This window comes from Pelophylax lessonae (genome assembly GCF_965119305.1).
Source record: "Pelophylax lessonae genome assembly, chromosome: 3".
NCBI lineage: Eukaryota > Metazoa > Chordata > Amphibia > Anura > Ranidae > Pelophylax > Pelophylax lessonae.
The window spans coordinates 397,903,318-397,922,402 of NC_138770.1; the positions used below are offsets into that span (position 1 = coordinate 397,903,318).

A 19,085-nucleotide genomic window follows, 5' to 3' on the forward strand; every position below is an offset into this window, starting at 1 on the left:
ATTGAGCCAGCTTCATTGTCTTCTGTTAACTTTGGTTTGCAAGTACTGTCTGTTGATGGTGCAAATTAAATTTCTTTTGGCCAGCAGTTTCCCACCCTTGTGTGTTTGGCTAGTTATTTCCCACACGTAAGCTGCCATGGAGTCTGTCAGGAAAACGGAAAATTGTTATCAAATACTTACCGTAATTTTCCTTTCCTGATGGACTCCATGGCAGCTGGAGTCCCCTCCCATCTGCTGGAGTAGGCTATTTATGGAACACGGCCTCTGGCACGGAGTAAAAATTTATGGGAGTAGGGTCCTATGAGGTAGGAGGAGGCGGGACTAACCCACACGTAAGCTGCCATGGAGTCCATCAGGAAAGGAAAATTACGGTAAGTATTTGATAACAATTTTCCGTTATAATGTTTGGGGTTTCTGAGTAATTGTCTAGCAAACAATTATGATTTTTACATGTAGGAGAGAAGTGTCAGAATTGGCCTGGGTGGCAAGTGGTTAATTACCATACGTAGTATACAAATAACTATTATATATTGTTTTTAAGGTCATTTGCTATATTTTCAAAAACTGTACTCAAGCAGTTGGCTTAATGGACAAATTACTGAAGTTTGAAGTTATAACTTCAAACCAGTAACTTCACAGTAAATACATAAATAATAAATGATTATGTTATAACATATAGCATAATAATTTATTATTTTTCTTGATGAAAGCAGCAGCGGATTCTCTGTGTGAGAAAAACATAGGATTATGGGTAAACCTTATATCCATAAACCCATGTTTCTTCCTTGTAGTTAGGAGGGCTGGAAGAGAGCATTTGTCTTTTACACATGTCCCCCTTCTATGACTCTGCAGCGAGAGGAGAGCCTCTACTGCAGCATTTTTATTGGACAGCTTGGACCAATTGTGCATTACCATTGGTCCAAGGCTCCAAGCTGTCCATTGAGCCCAGAGCCTCTGACAAGAAATCAGAGGCACTGTGAGCTCATCCTCTCAGTCTGCTGCAAATAGAGTGTGCCAGCTATTATTTAAACTGTCCATGCTGTATGTAGCTTCTGACAGGCTGTGCAAGGAGCCCCATATCTCCAGAACCATAGGTGCCCCAAATTTTGACCAGTGTTGGGGTAGGACTTCGATTACCTACCCCCCAAATTTGGGGTCTCTGTGACCCCAGGTCGCTGAGCTACGACCCTCGATCGATCTTTTATGCCCTGCCTCACCTGCCTCCCCTGATTGCACATCCCTGGTTTATAGGTCACATTAAAGGTGGAAAAAGTTCTGAAATGATTTATCTGTCTCATATTTTTTACATCACAGAAACCTGACATTTTAACAGGGGAGTGGAGACTTTTTATAACCACTGTTTATACTGTAAATATATTTCTTGGTATGTGTTCTTACTGTACAAGCTGATTTTACAAAGTAGCACGACCCTTGTTTTATGTGCTGGATGTATTGCTCAACGTCTGTTCTTGTTCCTAAATATGTTAAAGGTGCAATATGTCATTTCCCTTGTTTTGTATATTGAGTTCTCTTAATTTGCGTTGAGGTCTGCTTTAACCACTTGCCGACTGCTCACAGTAATATTACTGTGGCAGTGCAGCTTCCCTGGGTCCAGTCACGTAGTACTACATGACTAGAGGGGAAGGGGTTTCGGCGGCGCGTGCGCGCTGCCGGAGGCGAGCTCCCACTGTGTTTAGACACAGCGGGAGTTGGGCCGGGGGAGGATAAGCGGCGATTGTCGCCTTCCTCCCCCGATCGTCCAGGAAACAGAGAGAAGACCTGCCTGCTTATGTAAACAAAGCAGGTGGATCTTCTCACTGACAGACAGGGACAGATCAGCAGATTCAGCTACGCTGAAACTGCGATCTCTGTGCCTGTCACAGAACCCCCCCAAGTCAGTAAGCAGTAGGCATACATTTTACTCCTTGATCACCCCCAGCATTAACCCCATTCCCTGCCAGTGTCATTATTACAGTAACAGTTCATATTTTTAGCACTGATTACTGTAGTAATGTCACTGGTTCCCCCAAAAGTGTCAAAAATGTCAGTTAGGGGTCCGATCTGTCCGCCGCAATGTCTCAGTCCCGCAAAAAATTACAGATCGCCGCCATTACTAGTAAAAAAAAAAAACAATAAAAATTACATAAATCTTTCCAGTATATAGTAGACTTTTGTGCAAACCAATCAAAATACGCTTATTGCGATTTTTTTTTTTTACCAAAAATATGTAACAGAAAACAAATTGGCCTAAAATGTTAAAAAATTTTGTTTTAAAAATTTTTTTTGAGAATGTCATATAGCAGAATGTGAAAAATATTATTTATTTTTTTTAAATTGTCGCTCTTTTTTTGTTTATAGTGCAAAAAATAAAAATCGCACAGGTGATCAAATACCACCAAAAGAAAGCTCTATTTGTGGGGAGAAAGGACGTCAATTTTGTTTTGGTACAGACTCGCACGACCCTGCAATTGTCCGTTAAAATAACGCAGTGCCGAATTGCAAAATAGGGCCTGGTCAGAAAGGGGGCAAATCCTTCCGGGGCTAAAGTGGTTAACAATATTTCATTTTGTGTAATTTCTGAAGTCACATTTTAGAATTGGGATGGTATATGTTCCATGTTTGAGGAAGGGGGGCACCTGTGAGGTTTTTTTTTTTTTTTACCTGAACTCTTCTAAAATGACCTTGATAATATACAAAGCCACTTTAAATTTAACAGCAGATCCTGCTGCAGATTTCCTAGATTGTGGATCCTGCTTTTTTGGAATCTATGTTGAGCCCGCTGTGGGGCTGCTTAATCATAGAAATCTTTTTTTTAAACAGTCACTACGTTCTATTTTTCAGGAAAATTATTTATTGAAAAATCACAATTTGCCCTAACCAACAATACAATGCATCTGATACATACTGCATTTTGAAATTGGTTTCAGACTTGTCTCATCTTAACATTACAACCTGTCAGAGGTCATATCACAACATAGACTTAAATAGACATCACTATGACCATACATTGTATTAACCATATCACACTCGGTTTCTGGAAGGGGAAACATGTTCTAGCCCTGTACGAATATATATGTTGTTAAATCAAGGGAGCAAAAACCTGTGGTGTCTAAGCACTCACCCCATAGTTTCTAAAATTTGCTGATGCAACTCTGACGTTGAAGGTCATTCAGAATACCCTGTATACAGATTTTGGGATCTAAAGGTCAGCTGGAAGATGTTGTTCACGGTGGAAAGGAAGGGTTTTTGTGTAATTTACACATACTTCACGGGAGTATGAGTCATATGTCTTTATAAGAAAAGTGATTTTGTCAGTGAGGTGTGTGAAAGCGCTGAGGCATTAAGGGTGAAGCTATGTGTGTGCCTGCTGCTAAGATACATATTGAAGTATTTCACAAACCCTGCAGTATTAATGAGGAGTTAGAAACTCAACTCTTTACACTAATAGAATGGCTTCACAGGCAGGAACAATGGTAATACTGAGATATTTGAATAACTGGTTTGGTGACACTACTGGTACAGCAAAAGTGTGGAGATATCTTAAAAATATATATATATATATTGTAAGGTCATTTTTAGGACAGTTTTATAGAAGCCGAAATTAGTACAGTTTATTAGAAGCAGTCCGATAAGTAAACACAGAAAAACTTTCAAATGGTGTAACAGTGTCCATAATATGATTTAATTTGTACAATCTAAATTGTAAAAGACAAGCACATTCTGGAAATATCAAGTACTATGTAAATATTCTTAACTCAGAAAAGTACCTTCTATTGCTCTCAGCCTCCTCTAAATACCTTTTTTTACCCCCTGATGTAACCTGACTTCCTCTTAGGAAGTTTCCAACACATTATTCATTATGGAACACTGAGAAGGCTCAAGATCTTAAGAGAGCAATAGTCTTTTTGGAGGGAATTTTGGAGGTGGAGACAAATAGCAGCCCAGAATGTGTAACTGGCCTGAGATTGTAGCTGTCCAACTGTCTTATTTATGCCACTCCAAGCCATATTTATTTTTTACTTTTACTACACTTTCAGGAGCACTATGGCACCTCTTTTCCAGATATACTTACAGCATACTATAGATTACATTTGGGCACCCCTTATCCGTATACACTTATCGAATACTATATACTTATACTTAATCCCTTTTTTAGACATATATATATATTACACATATATATAATTGACAGACATGTGTATACGGTTGCCATATTTGTGGTTCTTCACTCGATGTACCTGGGCCCACACTCATGTGTGTGGCGTGTCTTACCCCACCTGCCCGCCTGTGCACCCTCAGGTCCCGTGGGAGACACTCAGGGCTTTCTACAGATCCAATGCCGCAACATGTGAGCTGCCAGTAAGGTTGGAAGTTTTTCTTGGGGCTTCATTTCCCCTTTCTTCCTTTTTGTTTTTTCCCCATTAATTTGCATTTATCCTCATTGTGCTTACATTCCTTACCTATTTTTTATAGATTTTTAACACACATCTACTCCTGATGAAGTGGCGATTTGGGTCCATGAAACGCGTTGAGGCTACGATGTTTGTTACAAACTAAACTACTCCGATAGGAATTTGTACTCTTTTGATGTTAATTATTATTGTGATACTCTTTGGAATCAGCCCTGTTGATTATCATGCAAGTGTATTTGGGGATTATCTATTACTGTTTTTACCATCTTGATGAGCATTATTATTTTTATCTGTCATGTGTATACATCTGTATGTATAATAAATGTTGTTTACATTTCCCTACCAGACCTTCAAGTCTTTCATTTTAAGTCCCAACCTCTCTCTTTTTTCAATTTATTGTAACTGTCCAAGTCCAGGGAGAAAAACCAGACAGTTTTAGGGTTAAATATTGAGTGGTACATCTTGTTCTTTTTTATTGGGTCACAAGTCTCAGTTTTTTGCCATTTCAGAAGGGTGAACAAAGCTAAAAAGAGTACAGTTACACTTTTACTACAACCCCCCCAAGCTCATTTAACCTAGAACCCTGCCTCTCCTTTTGCACCTGAATGCATTTTAACTTTCTGTGGTGGCAAGGACATTTCATTATGTAGTGGTTAGCCTCTTGTGCAGTGTTGGCCATGGATATGAATAAAAACCAAACTCTTAAAGTAGGGATGCCAGATGGGGTAGCATTAGGAATGTGCTTGTTAAAGTATCCAAAAAAATAAAGTTTAAGTCATAATGTGCTAGTATGCATCATATACTAGAACATTATGGCAGACGTACCTGAAAACTAAGACTTCCAGCGGCATGCTGTCACTTTAAGCTAGTGTTGACCATGAAGCATAGATAATTACAATAAAAAAAAATATATTAGAATTTACCTTTAGCTTAGAAAACAGGACGATAATTAGAAACATTAAAGTAGACAAAAAGAAAAGTGTATAAAATCAAATACATTTTATTTCAAACAAAAATACAAAATAAACACAAAATAGTTCTATTTATAACAGTCTTCTGGACAGTGGAGGCTGGAGAATGTTTAATTTACATTAGGAAATTATGAAAGGAAAGGTTTATCCTGAATGTTATAAAATCTTCAAATTCAACATTGTGGAAAAGAAAAACATGGGGGCATCTACAGTGGGTTAAATAACACAGAGGTTTACTTTAACTGTGTACGTCTGAACCAAATGTTTCATGCTGGTTCTAGGCTATACAGAACCCCTTTATTAACCTTTGTTGATGATGTTCCTATTATACAAGGAAAGAAGACACTGAGATCACCAAAGTTTACTGGAAGTTGGTTAGATAAACATCAGCTGAAATATCAATTTCAAATGTAAACCTCTACTTCTACACAGATCAACAAAACCAATTAACAATAGACAAACCTTTCTGTTTGACTGGTATGGTTTAGGGTGTTATTTATAGATAAACATTTCTTACTAGGCAACTAGGGGCCATGCATTTAAAGAATAAAAGATTTAGCTAAAACGAGTCACATTATTACACGCCCCACCAAGTTCTATTTGGTTTGTTGGAACTGTACTAAATATTTCTTTGTGGAAGCCCACAAAAAAAAATGTGCTCTGGACAGGCGCAAAACTCTGTCCATTGTGTAAACTGAAATACAGATGTTTAAAAGACTATTTTCCAAGCCAGAATAACATGAAAACAAAACTACATTTAAAAGATCTACCATGTGACTCATAGAAAAAAATAATTTTAAATGTTTGAAAATTACATTGTAATACTTTTTTTTTTTTAGTGTCTAAACAAGACAATTTATCGTAAAAAAAAAAAAAAATTAAATAGCATTAATTTATTACTAAATATTCCAGCGATAACAGTGCATTAACATTTGTTTTTACATTGTAATACATATCAATCCTTTTAGATTACACATGGCCTTATATACAATAAAATAGGAGACCATTAAACATAATAAGTTATAGCATTCTCAGTGCCCACCTCTCAGAATCATGGCATTTAGTGAAGTGTTTAATGTGACGTTACAGATATGATGTATATTGGAGTATTGAAATCTAAAAGTAAAGGTAGTACCATGGCCTTTAAAATTAATAAAATGGCAGATAACCAGTAACCAGCTGTTCTTCAGTGCAGTTTGGAATGCAAAATATAATATCTGATTGGTTGCAAGAAGCTGTAATGTTTCACACACAGTTCATAACCTAATTCGATTCTTAAATGATAAGTTAGTACTGTACACGTTATATGATAGGTTTCAAATACAGTTAAATTAGTTAGATTAATAGCTAAACTAACTGAACCCTAGAAAAAAAAATCTCTACCAATAGCAAAATGAGGATAGTCTTATAATTTATTTAGGTTGGAAAGCAGCCCACAGTCGCAGTATGCAGCAGCCCTCTCTGCAGTGTTCTGACATACCACCTGTAAGCCAGGGCAAGAGCTCTCTACTCAGTAATGTCCACGCTCTCTGCAGAGTGGAAGCTGAGTCACAAGAGGATGTGCTAGACTGCAACAGAGAGGAAGGAACTCTGCTTACACCCAAAACACAGCAGTCTGGCAGGGAACAGACTTTTAACTATAGCTATGGGGTGCCTAAAGCCCCGTACACACGTAGCGATTGTCGGCCGCAAATATTCGGCCGCCGACCGATCGGCCGATTGTAGGCTTGTTATATGATGCTTCCGACAGCCGAACAGAATCTGTCGTGCAGGCATTAAAATTTTTGTTGGCCAACACCAGAACGGCCGATTGTTTGCCAGTCAGTACAGATTTCGGCCGACAGACAGCAGATTAGCAAGACTGGGCATGCTCAGAAAAGAAAAAAGACAAGGAAGGTTAACCATCACATGACATCACTTCTGCAGTCGGCTGTTGTTGGCCGACAAAATTCGTGTGCAGTCTTTTGCAGTTTTCAACAGACACGACAGCCCTGGACAAAAGACGGCCGATTGTTCGGCCGACAATCGGTACGTGTGTACGGGGCTTTACACATTAAATAATTGATAAGACTCTGCTTACTTACTGCTGTAATACACAAGGAAACTACTGGTGGAACTTTTTCTTGGGATTAATTGGGCTTTAATAATTGCCATGAAAGTCAGCAATGCTTAAAGTAGAACTAAAAGGCAAATCTTTTTATTCCATTTGGACAGAGCAAGGGAGGGTTATAACCATTTTTTTTTTTTTTTTGCTATCTGTGTCCTATGGGGAGATTTCCTTTCTTTACCTGTCCCATAGCCAAAAAAGGAAATCCATTCATATGGGTGTAAACTCAGGTTGTCACTAGAACTAATGTCATCACTGGAAGACTTCTATTCCTGGTTGGTGCCAACCCAAAATTAGGGATTTTCTTTCACATTCACTCTTGCTGATAAGGATATGCAGGGCAAACAAAAAAAGGGGGTAATCTCTCTAATGAACACAGACAGTACTAAAAACCTGACTTATTATTTACTTTTTATTTATTTACAGATTATTTTAATCCATCCTCACTCCAAACTTAAAAAAAAAAAGTTTTGCCTTTTAGTTTTACTTAAGGCTACTTTCACACTTGTACGACTTGTGAGACCCAAAGTCGCAGGACATGTGAAATTCATTGAAAAACGCGCAACTTTGGAGTTGGCTGGTGTGAAAGGATCCTTAAGATGTTAAAATAATCTGCTAATGGCAAAACAATTCAGAATTTTGGTAAATATAGCCGGCTACTTTTTGAAAGCCTGGATTTACCAGCCTATAAAGTCACACACATTTTGCTAGGCATACTTTTTATAGAAAACATTATTTAGCTTTGCTAGCCCAGTTTTGCTTTAATGGTTTGGAAGCCATGCTATCATTTGTTTCCTGTGACTGCAGCCATCTAGTTCCCCTTTCCCATGGGCCTACCTCTGAGTCCGTCTAGGTCTAGAAAAAAATAAAACAGAAAAGAACTGCATTTTTTTCCACTTTTCTGGAACTAGACGTGACGGATCGGAGATAGCCTGATATAAACAGACACCAGAGTCCATTTACATCTGGCTGCCTATAGAGCTATCACAGGTCTGCCCATGTCTGTGCACAGATCCCCCTGCTGACCAGCTCTGTATCAAAGAGCCCTTATAAGGAACTAATAAAAGTAGTTGAGGTTACACCTCTGCCTTTCTGAATTAAAAAAAGGTTCTAGTTGTCTAATCTATGGCATGATTTCCAGTAAAATGCACATTCTATGGGTATGAGTGGAAATGCATGTTAAATGCATAAAAGACACAACACGTGAAAAACACTGAGTTGTGAATTTGGCCATAATGTGGTCATCATGCAAATAACACAGCGCTTGGTATAAATACTACATCTAAGTGTTCATACACCCTCTAAATATTTTCACATTTCTAGAGAATCTCCACATTATTCATAGCTTCAAGCAAAAAAAAAAAAAAAAAAAAAAGGTTTAAAGGGGATAAAATTTCAGCTTAGGTTTTGTTATTCATAGGTGTCCTCTGTATCATTGTACTTCCTAAAACCAAAGCAATAGGGACATTTTAATTTAACACAGATTGCTGCTCTCATTTGTCAAGCCTCCTACACATCTGCAAAGATTCTAAGCAGGAATGTTTTGTGAAGCAACTGAATTATGCAACAAGGATGAAACATGAAACCTATTCATCTACGGCTAGAAAAAAATATGTTTAATGTCTTTACTGGAAATGTCCTATTAAATATTTATCAGGACTTTGTCTGTGGTGGATCTGGCCAAAATATGGTCTCATTTCATTTTAAATGAGCTTTTAAAAACTGCAATAAACCTTTCTTTCTGATTATTTTAAAAACGGCATGAAAACTTTTTTTCTAAATATTTTAAAAACTGCATGAAACCTTTTTTTCTGATTATTTTAAAAAACGACATGAAACCTTTTTTTTTTTATTATTTTGGCCCTAACTAAAATGCAAAGAGTTCCGAAGATTTCCTATTACTTAACACATTTAAAGTGTGAAGACAATATACTGTAGAGGAGGGTGAAATATTGAATAATGCAGAATGTACTAATTATTTATAACATAATAATGTAAAAGGCAAATACATTTATATATGTATATCTTACAATGTTTTTCACATATATATACATTGTAAGTAAATCCAAATATGTTACAATGCGTGTGAAATCTTTTTCTTTGCGGCTTTGAACTAGTTCACGGGTGCATTTTATGTTAAAAATATGGCCATATAGACTTAGCCCGCTATAATGTTGCTGTGCAATATGAAGGCAGATAAACTAAACTAAAATAGGACAAGAAAGAAGGCCAATGACTATATTTATTTTGTCACGTCTAAGGCTCAGTTCACACTGATGCGACATAGGGTCCCACAAGTCGGATCCTAAGTCGGATGACATGTGAAATTCAATATTTTCCTATGAGAGCTATCTTAACTGACACTACATAAGTCTATCCGACTTTAGAAAAAGTTCCTGCATTACTTTGGTCCGACTTTGATATGACTTCAATGCCACAGAGTGTAAAAAGTTACATCAAAGTTGTATCAAAGTCAGACTCCAAAGTTGCACTTAAAGTCGCACAATTTTGCAGTCGGGCTAGTGTCGATTCAATTCTAACTCTGTTTCAATTTTCACTGTGAATGAATGAATGAATATGTTTATTTCACAAAATGTCTATAGTGTAAAAGTTTGATATGTTCAAAATACCTGGGTCGATTTACTAAAGGACTTAAGAATATTTACTCCAAAAAAAGTGAATATTTACTTCAACTATCCAATCATGTAAAAAGTATCTGCACATAATTAGGTACTCAAAGTGAAGAGTCATTTTCTTTCACGTGATTGGATAACTGAAGTGAACTTTCTAAGCTACTTTAGTAAATCATCTGAACTGTATCAGTTGGAAATACAGGAGAACTTCTTGATGTTTGGATTGGTCTTTCACCAAGTACTTCTAAGCCTTGGATTCAAGGATTCATCCTCACCCCCTTTCAGAGCCAGGAGGCAATAGCACTCCATCCCTGCTCCCATACACTAAATACATCAATGAGTTTGTATATTTAAAGAGTGGCTGTCGAGAGCCCCATAAAATGTAAACTGTGGCTCCATAGGTTCAATCTCTTTAAATCAAAAAGATCAAAAGTGCAAAAATGTTAGGAAGATTAACATGCCTTTACATGTCTCTAATTCAGTCAGTTACGGAAAACGTGACTGGACTTGCACTATTCACATTCAGTGTGTGAATTGAAAGAAATCCATTAATAAGTACATGATTTACATATATACACTACTTCCTATTAAAGCTTTAATCGCGTTAAATCCCTTCACATTTTCCAAGAAATTACAATGGATCCCTTGGCCAGTAACATAGAAACTATTTACATACACCAAGTTATTTATTCATAAAAGATTAAATGGTGCAATGGGTCCAAATCCTGTGATCCCCACAGCAACAGGCATCAGGCATTTACACGCACTGCATACATTTAGGCAAGGGAAGTGGAAGGGTACTACAAAACTGTATAGTATAGCAGTACAGCACAATTAGTACAACGCATGCTTCATGCAGATCTAAAAACACCATAAGATACCTGAGATGTATTTCTGTTATCCAATGTGGATACCTTTTTATTGATATTTCTTCTAATGCTCAATGCAATGAAACTTTAGGTCTTCGTAATGTATGTTAAACTGTAAAATGGTTATAAATGAACATTATTGCGTCTGATCGATGCTAAGGAAAATGGATATGTTGCCCATATCAACTAACCCAAGCTGCTAATTATTTTAGGTAACAATTATTTTTAGGTTACAAAATACTGTATAAAATGAATATCCAATTAGCCAACTATGGGTAACACATTTCCTTTATATCCTATTTTTCAGCAATAAATTTGTAGCAACCAAAAACAAACTTTGTTTTGTGTTCCATAGGTTTTTGGTGAACGTATCGAATATATGGAATTTAAAACTATTATATATATTTAAAATCCGGCATTATATATTAATATATACACCATTAAAATTCCTTTCAAGTCTGTTAAATTAATCTCATGTCAGCAGAAAAAAAAAAACAGTTTAGCCATTTTCCTTCTGTTTGTCATGGAGGTGCAGCTTGCTGCTCCCGCTACAATATTTCTAGGAAAAAGGAGAGGGGGTAATTGTGAGGGGTGGCATATTACAGCGCTGTATCTCCAGTCCATTTTTGAAATACAAAGACTTTTTAGATTTACTGGAGTGTCCTGCTTTGTAGGGGCTGATGTAGTGAAACATAAATAGAGAAATTGTCATGCATTATTCGTGGGCTCGAAGATGCAACGTAGGAATATTTTAAGGTCTATTAAAGTGAAAGTGACTTATATTTTTATATCAATAATTTAAAAATTGATATGTATTTTAGTTTATGATCAGTCAATGCTGAGAGAAATGTTGATGTTATTTGGATATTTGTACGTTTTGGCTTGCTATGTTTCCAATACAAAAAAGAAAGAAACCCAAAAAATCTCATCTGAATGAGAATATTTCCTGCATACTTTTATTATTTTTGGGAAACACTACATTCACTTGGTATATCTGTGAAATCTCTGTATAGCAAGCATCTTTTCCCCCCGTACCTGCTAGTTTTGTTGAAAAATTATTCAAGCATAGGATTCTGGGAGGATTTAGAAGACCAAATTGACCACAGTCCAATTTTAATATTTAGGAAACATTTAATAAAATAACTGTAACCTGCAGCTCTGGAGTTCTCATCTCCACAGTGACAGATCTCAAACTTTTATCAGGCATTGTTTATAAAAAATATACTTACATTTGCAGAGTATTGGTGTCATTGATTTTATTAGGAGGCTTTTGATATCACCTTTATTAAAGCGGAGTTCTGGCCTCAAATACCTTTTTTAACTAAAAATACCCCTATAATACTAATCCATCACCCTTTACAGAACCGCTATTCTCATACTTACAAGGTGTACAGTATTGGATTTTATTTTTAAAAACTCTGTCTGAGCGTGGCCATCTTGGATGTGGGCATCTGAAGCCGCAGTGTAATCTGCTGTGTCCTTCTTCCTGATTGCAGGAAGTGTTCTGGGGGTTCTTCCTGTCTCCAGCCTCCTGGGAGTGATGACAAACAGCTCCCAGGATGCAATGCAAAGGTGGAAGTGATGTCGGTGGCCGTGGCCACAGAGGGGGGAGAAGGAGGAAGTACAATAAAAAATGCCCTGAAAATAAGGTAAGGGACCCCAGAAAAAAATAGGAAATGCCCAATTGTTGATCAGCATAGCGAGCACTCCAGGAATCACTAAAGTTGCAAAATAGGCCGGAACTCCGCTTTAAATATAAATTATTTGAAGAGCAGTAATATCATAAGACCTATGAATTTTGTTTTAAGCAGTATTCAGTTCCAGGTGGGATACTATACATGTAGTACTTTGTCCCATCTTCCAAGGTACCCTGTAATGTTAGCTGCAATATTTGGCAGGACACGACACCCCTTCCCTCTCTCTTCATTCCTCCTACCAGTGCTTGGCTCAAGCAAGTGATAGAAGCTGGAGTTGGGCACGTGCTAGCAAAGCAGCTATCTCCTTGCTAGCTGTGGTGTCGGGTGGTGGTATTATGCCACAGTTAGCATTACAGGGCACACCTAGGAAAATGAGACAAAGTACTATATATACTTTGTTCAATTAGGAACTAAATACAGTAAAAAATTGATAATTCTTTATATCAGTTTCTCATGTGAGGGACATTTAGAAATGCTGGAAATCCTGTCTGTTCAGTACCCCTGTATTTGGAAAGAAATATACATTGTCTGAAGTCTGTGTAAAGAAAACACTATCCCTGTTTGATGAAAACCATTATTCAGAGGAACTCACTATCATTCATCACCTTCATTTACACTGCCAAAAAATGTATTTATTGTGAATCAAAGCAAAACATGTAATTTACATGCCATGCTGCTTTTATACCACCATTTTCATTTCCTCAGGGGAAAAAGACATTTATACACAGCAGAAAATATTGGTCGGAATGCTACAAACTAAAAGCAGTAGTATTTTCTTCACACAGATAGGTTAGAGATTGATACTACTTTTTGGTGTGACTACTTCACACCAAAGCAGGTGAGGTGAGACCCATGCTTTTGTGAAGCGTTACAGAGAAGAAAGCACATTTATTGGGTAAGTGATAGTTAAAGGTTTCCTCTGCAGTGTTACCTGTTGGGGGAATCAGTTATTATTGAGCACAGATATAGAATATGGAACTGTAGGGCTGATTTACTAAAACTGGAAAGTGCAAAATCTGGTGCAGCTGTGCATAGTAGCCAATCAGCTTCTAATTTCAGCTTGTTTAAGGCCCCTTTCACACGAACGATCCGATCAGATCCGCATGTCAGTTTTTTAGGCGGATCTGATCGGATCCTTCGTGCATCCCTATGGGGCAGCGGATGTCAGCTGTCCACAAGGTTTAGGAGTGTGTGTATGGGAATGTTTGACCATTCTTGCAGAAGCGCATTTGTGAGGTCAGGCACTGATGTTGGACAAGAGGCCTGGCTCGCAGTCTCCGCTCAAATTCATCCAAAAGGTGTTCTATCGGGTTGAGGTCAGGACAATCAATTCCTCCACCCCAAACTCGCTCATCCATGTCTTTATGGACCTTGCTTTGTGCACTGGTCCAAATCATTTGGTGTAGGGAGGATTATGGTGTGTTTTTTTTTTTTCAGGGGTTGGGCTAGACCCCTTAGTTTCAGTGAAGGGAACTCTTAAGGGGCCAGCATACCAAGACATTTTGGACAATTTCATGCTCCCAACCTTTTGAGAACAGTTTGGGAATGGCCCTTCCTGTTCCAACATGACTGCGCACAAGTGTACAAAGCAAGAGACCTTAACCCAATAGAACATCTTTTGGATTAATTAGATCGGAGACTGCGAGCGAGGCCTCTCGTCCAACATCTGTGCCTTACCTCACAAATGCGCTTCTGGAAGAATGGACATACTCCTAAGCCTTCCCAGAAGAGTTGAAGCTGTTATAGCTGCAAAGGGTATGCCAACTCAATATTGAACACTACGGACTAAGACTGGGATACCATTAAAGTTCATGCGCGTGTAAAGGCAGGCATCCCAATACTTTTGTTAATATAGTGTATGTCCAGAATAAATTTACACATACTCTGCCCATCACACAATACAGGAGTAGTTTTAAGATAAATGTAAATTTTACATTAGTTTGAAAAAATATGTAATACACAATAAATATTGAGGAATAAATATGTGTACAAATTACAACCAGGTTAAAAAAAGATCACAAGACAACAGAATCATTCTTTCAATCTTCTAATTAAAGTAGTTGTAAACTTTTTTTTTTAAATAACAAACATTCCTATACTTACCTGCTATGTGCAATGGTTTTGCACAGAGAAGCCCTGATCCTTTTTTTTTTTCTGGGGTCCCCCGCCGGTGCGCCAGGCCCCCCGGAAAGCTGCTTTCCATGGGGGCACCCTTGTGTGCTCGCTCCTGAGTTCCACTGCTGCGTCCACTGACACAGACAGTGGGACTCAGCCCGCCCCCTGCTCCCATGTCATAGGTTTTGATTGACAGCGGCAGAAGCCAATGGCTCTTACTGCTATCAATCTGTCCAATGAGTAGAGCGACAGAGGCTGGAGCCGCTGCACTTGTGCAGATCGCTGGATTGATTGGATCGGGCTCTGATAAGAAAAAGAGAGGGACTGGGGGGGAGCTGCAGCACAGAAGGTTTTTCACCCTAATGCATAGAATACAACCACTTTAATGCTTTGGCAAGCAAGCACAATCTTGTTTCAGATAATTAGAAGGAAATAATGCATACATTTATGTAAACAATGAATGGTCTGGGTGTCCATCCTGGCAGAATATATTACAAAATTGGGTACTCTATCCATGTGTCAAATGTGTACACTAGATGCACAATATCCTATCCCTATATTTTCCAGCAGCTTATCAGTCTACAGGAAGCACTGCTGAGGTTTGTAGGTTGTGGATACACTTTGAACCTGTTTTATCATTCAGGCATAAAGCAAATAGAATCCTTCTACTAAAGTATCTAATATAAGACCTTTCCTTTTTTCTCACAGCAATGAACATGGTTTTCCTCTTCTTTTTACCCCTCTGCACCTAAAACTCAACTCACAGGAAATCAGTGAAACAAAGTAAGAGTATTCTATACTACTGGTTACAGGTCGCAGTCTCTTTTGTCTGTAGGTCTTCCTTTGTTCCACAGGACAGTTCCTACAGAACAGTTATCCTTTACTGAATGAGAAGGTACATACTTCCTGTCAATTCAAGCATCACCACTGCTTAATTTCCTGTGGGCTATATCTCCCATGTGCAGTGCAATGCAGGCAAAGCTAAAGATCACCAATATATTAAGATGCAACATTTGCTAGAAACTTGATTGCTGCAGTATTAACATTGGCTCAGCCTAGAAAACCACTTCAACCAATAAAAGTAGCTAGTACACCCTATAATCATGCATTTAATTGTAACACAGGAAACCTCTAATATGTAAAGGAGTAAACTGCTAACAAATTACTATTCTGAACAACACATTACATGAAGATCACGCAAAGGGCATAACTCGCAGCCAATATGTCGTTCTTTTGGCATTTAAGTACATTTTAAAACCAATATTGGTCATCTGATTTTGGACAAGACCCAACAGTGGGATCCTAGACTTCAGCTAACCCTTCTTGGGTTTTAGGATCACTAAAGTCCTTGAGGCAAATAGTACAAGCTATACCTCTGGCTTCTTTCTAACTGACAACTAACAGTTTTCAACATGTCACAAAGCAAAAATTGGATTTTTTGTACTTACCGTAAAATCCATTTCCCTGATGTTTATTGACGGACACAGCTTCAGATCTTCATAACTGTTGGGTTATACTGCTCCCTACAGGAGTAGGACACTAGGCAGAAAAAAAGTCTGGATACGCCCATGGGCAGTCCCAGGGGGTATACTCCCTCTCTCTGCTTTAGGGCACTCAGTTTAGTTACAAGCAGTGTCAGAAGAATTACAACCCCACAGAGGGGTGGGTGCTGTGTCCATCAATGAACATCAGAGAAATGGATTTTATTGTTAAGTCAAAAATCCCATTTTCTCTTTCGTTCATTGACAGACACAGCTTCAGATCTTTATAACCTTTGGGACATCCCAAAGCAGTGTTAAACATGAGGGGTGGGAACAGCAAAAAATTTCCAAGGCTAAACAGTAGCCAACCAGGCAACAGAAGCTCAACCAAAACAACTGGAGCCCATCTGAAAAAAAACAACACTCTCAACAGCAGCCTGCAAAACCTTGCGGCCAAAAGAAGCATCAGCAGATGCCAACACATCCACTTTAAAACACTTTGTGAAACTGTGCACCAACAAACAAGTGTGCGCCTTCCAAACCTGCGTCACTGACGCCTGATGACGGAAAGCCCAGGAGGCACTAAGCGCCCGAGAAGAGTGCGCTTTAACAGGGAAAGGAGGAACCTGACCCTTAATGGAATAGGCCTGAATCACTGTCTGATCCATCTGGAAATGGTCGCAGAGGAAACGGACAACTATTTACGAGGCCCATCGTTGAGCACAAAGAGAGAGTCTGACATCCTGAAAGACTCCGTAGCTGTCAGGTACACCCTAATTGCCCAGACCACATCCAAGACATGCAAGGCAATTTCCTTTGAGTGTTTAGGTCTATGAAACAGGGAAGGCAACACAATGTTTTCATTCAAACGAAAGCAGAGACAACCTTTGGAAGGAACGACGGTCAGGGGGCGAAGAAACACCTTATCTTTTTGAATCACCAGGTAAGGTGATAGACAGGATAATGCCGCCAGTTCCGACACCCTGGGTGCAGAGGTGATAGCCACCAAAAAGGCCACCTTTTGGAACAGTGTAAACAGGGGAATCTCCTGAAGATTCTCAAAGGGAGGCTTCTGGGGGACTGAGAGCACCAAATTGAGGTCCCAAGGCAGCAACGGAGCCCGCACTGGAGGAACCAACACCTGGCCCTTGATGGTCTGTTTAACACCCCCCTCCCCCCGTTGAAGGAAGGTCAAGATCCAAGCCCCCGAGAAGGAGCGAGGACGAACCCCAAGATACTCACAACGCGCAATGTGTGTCTTCCACGTACGATGATAGATCTTAGTAGATTTCCTAGCTTTTAACAGTGTAGGAATCACCGACTCAGATAGCCCTCTATCCTTCAGCACCTGGCGTTCCACAGCCAAGCGGTCAAAGGCAGCGACTGTAAAGCAGGATGGAAGATCGTTCCTTGGGACAGCAGATCATCCCTGAGAGGAAGCTTCCTAGGAACGTCAGCGACCAGCAGCACCAGATCGGCGTACCAAGCCCAGTGAGGCCAGTCCGGAGCCACTAAGATGACCGGAAACCCCTCTGTCTTGATCCTGCGTAGAAGTCTTGGCACAAGCTTTAGAGGAGGGAAGGCGTAAATCAGACGATACTGACCCCACAGGGCCACCAGCGCGTCTGTGGTGTCCACCAGAGGATATCTTGACCAGACCACAAACCTCTGCACATTTCTGTTGAGCCAAGATGCCAACAGATCCAACTCGGGGGTGCCCCACCGGAGACACAGCTGATGAAACACCCCTGGATGAAGGGACCACTCCCCTTGGTCGAACGCCTGCTGACTGAGGTAATTCGCTTGCCAGTATTCCACCCCAGGAATGTGTACGGCGGAGAGGGCTGTAATGAACTGTTCTGCCCACCTTAGAATGCCGGCTGCCTCCAGAGCTGCCAGGATACTTCTTGTGCCCCCTTGGTGGTTGACATAAGCCACAGGCCATAGCATTGTTCAACTGAATGCGCACTGAACAACCCTGACCAGGTGGTGACCCCTGTCCAATACATGGGGAGGAAGGATTTGCCCAGCCGAAGCGCCGGAGAACGAAGCTACCATATCAGGGACCCCTTCATTCCCAGACTGATTGTCCAGAGACTATGGAGTCTTGTCCCACTTGGTCAGAATCTCCATTTCCAGGGAACTCGTATGGAACTGTGCAAACGGAATCGCCTGGAAGGTAGACATCATCAGGCCCAGCAGCGCATGCAAGAGGGATGACCATCTGTTGGACAGCAGGAGACGAATTTCAGCCTGCAGATTCTGGAGTTTGTCCAGAGCACTTTGGCTAAGGTTGAGTCCAGAGTCAGGCCCAGATAGACCAGCTTTTTGGACAGAACAGGGGAAGACTTCTGAAAATTCAGAATCCAGCCTAAGGAGACACCGCTCACAGTAGGAGATTGTCCAAGTAACCCAGTAGGAAACCAGCAAAGATGTCCCCTCACCCCTGATACGGGTGAGGGCGCACCTTCATGCTGAAGGAGCCTTGTCCACGGATCTGTAGAAGCCCACTCTCGGCTTGCCAGACCAGGTTTGTTTGGATCCTCCAGAGAAGGCCCTGAAATGCTTCAAGCCCTTTTCAGTCAACCCAGAGGGACGAAAAAACTTCTTATAAGCCAAAATGGATGGCCCACGTTTACGACGAGGTTCCTTGCCCTTAGTAGCCTGTGGAAGAAAGGTAATCTTCCCCCCGTGAGACCTTTATGATGTCATCCAGGGTAGCTCCAAACAGGGGATCTCCTTGAAAGGGAAGATCAGTCAAGCCTTTTTATAAATGTGGTCCGCAGACCAGCATTTGAGC

At 39.7% G+C, this 19,085-nt stretch overlaps 1 protein-coding gene across 1 annotated transcript in view; it reads right to left on the bottom strand.

Annotated features, from left to right (window-relative positions):
• Nucleotides 1-8,876: 8,876 nt before the first annotated feature.
• Nucleotides 8,877-19,085, bottom strand: part of CDK19 (cyclin dependent kinase 19) — a 420,668-nt gene continuing 410,459 nt past the window's right edge. Inside the window, exon 15 of the mRNA XM_082249930.1 lies at nt 8,877-8,930. The gene's annotated coding sequence lies outside the window, so the exon portion shown is untranslated. The remainder of the gene's footprint in view (nt 8,931-19,085) is intronic.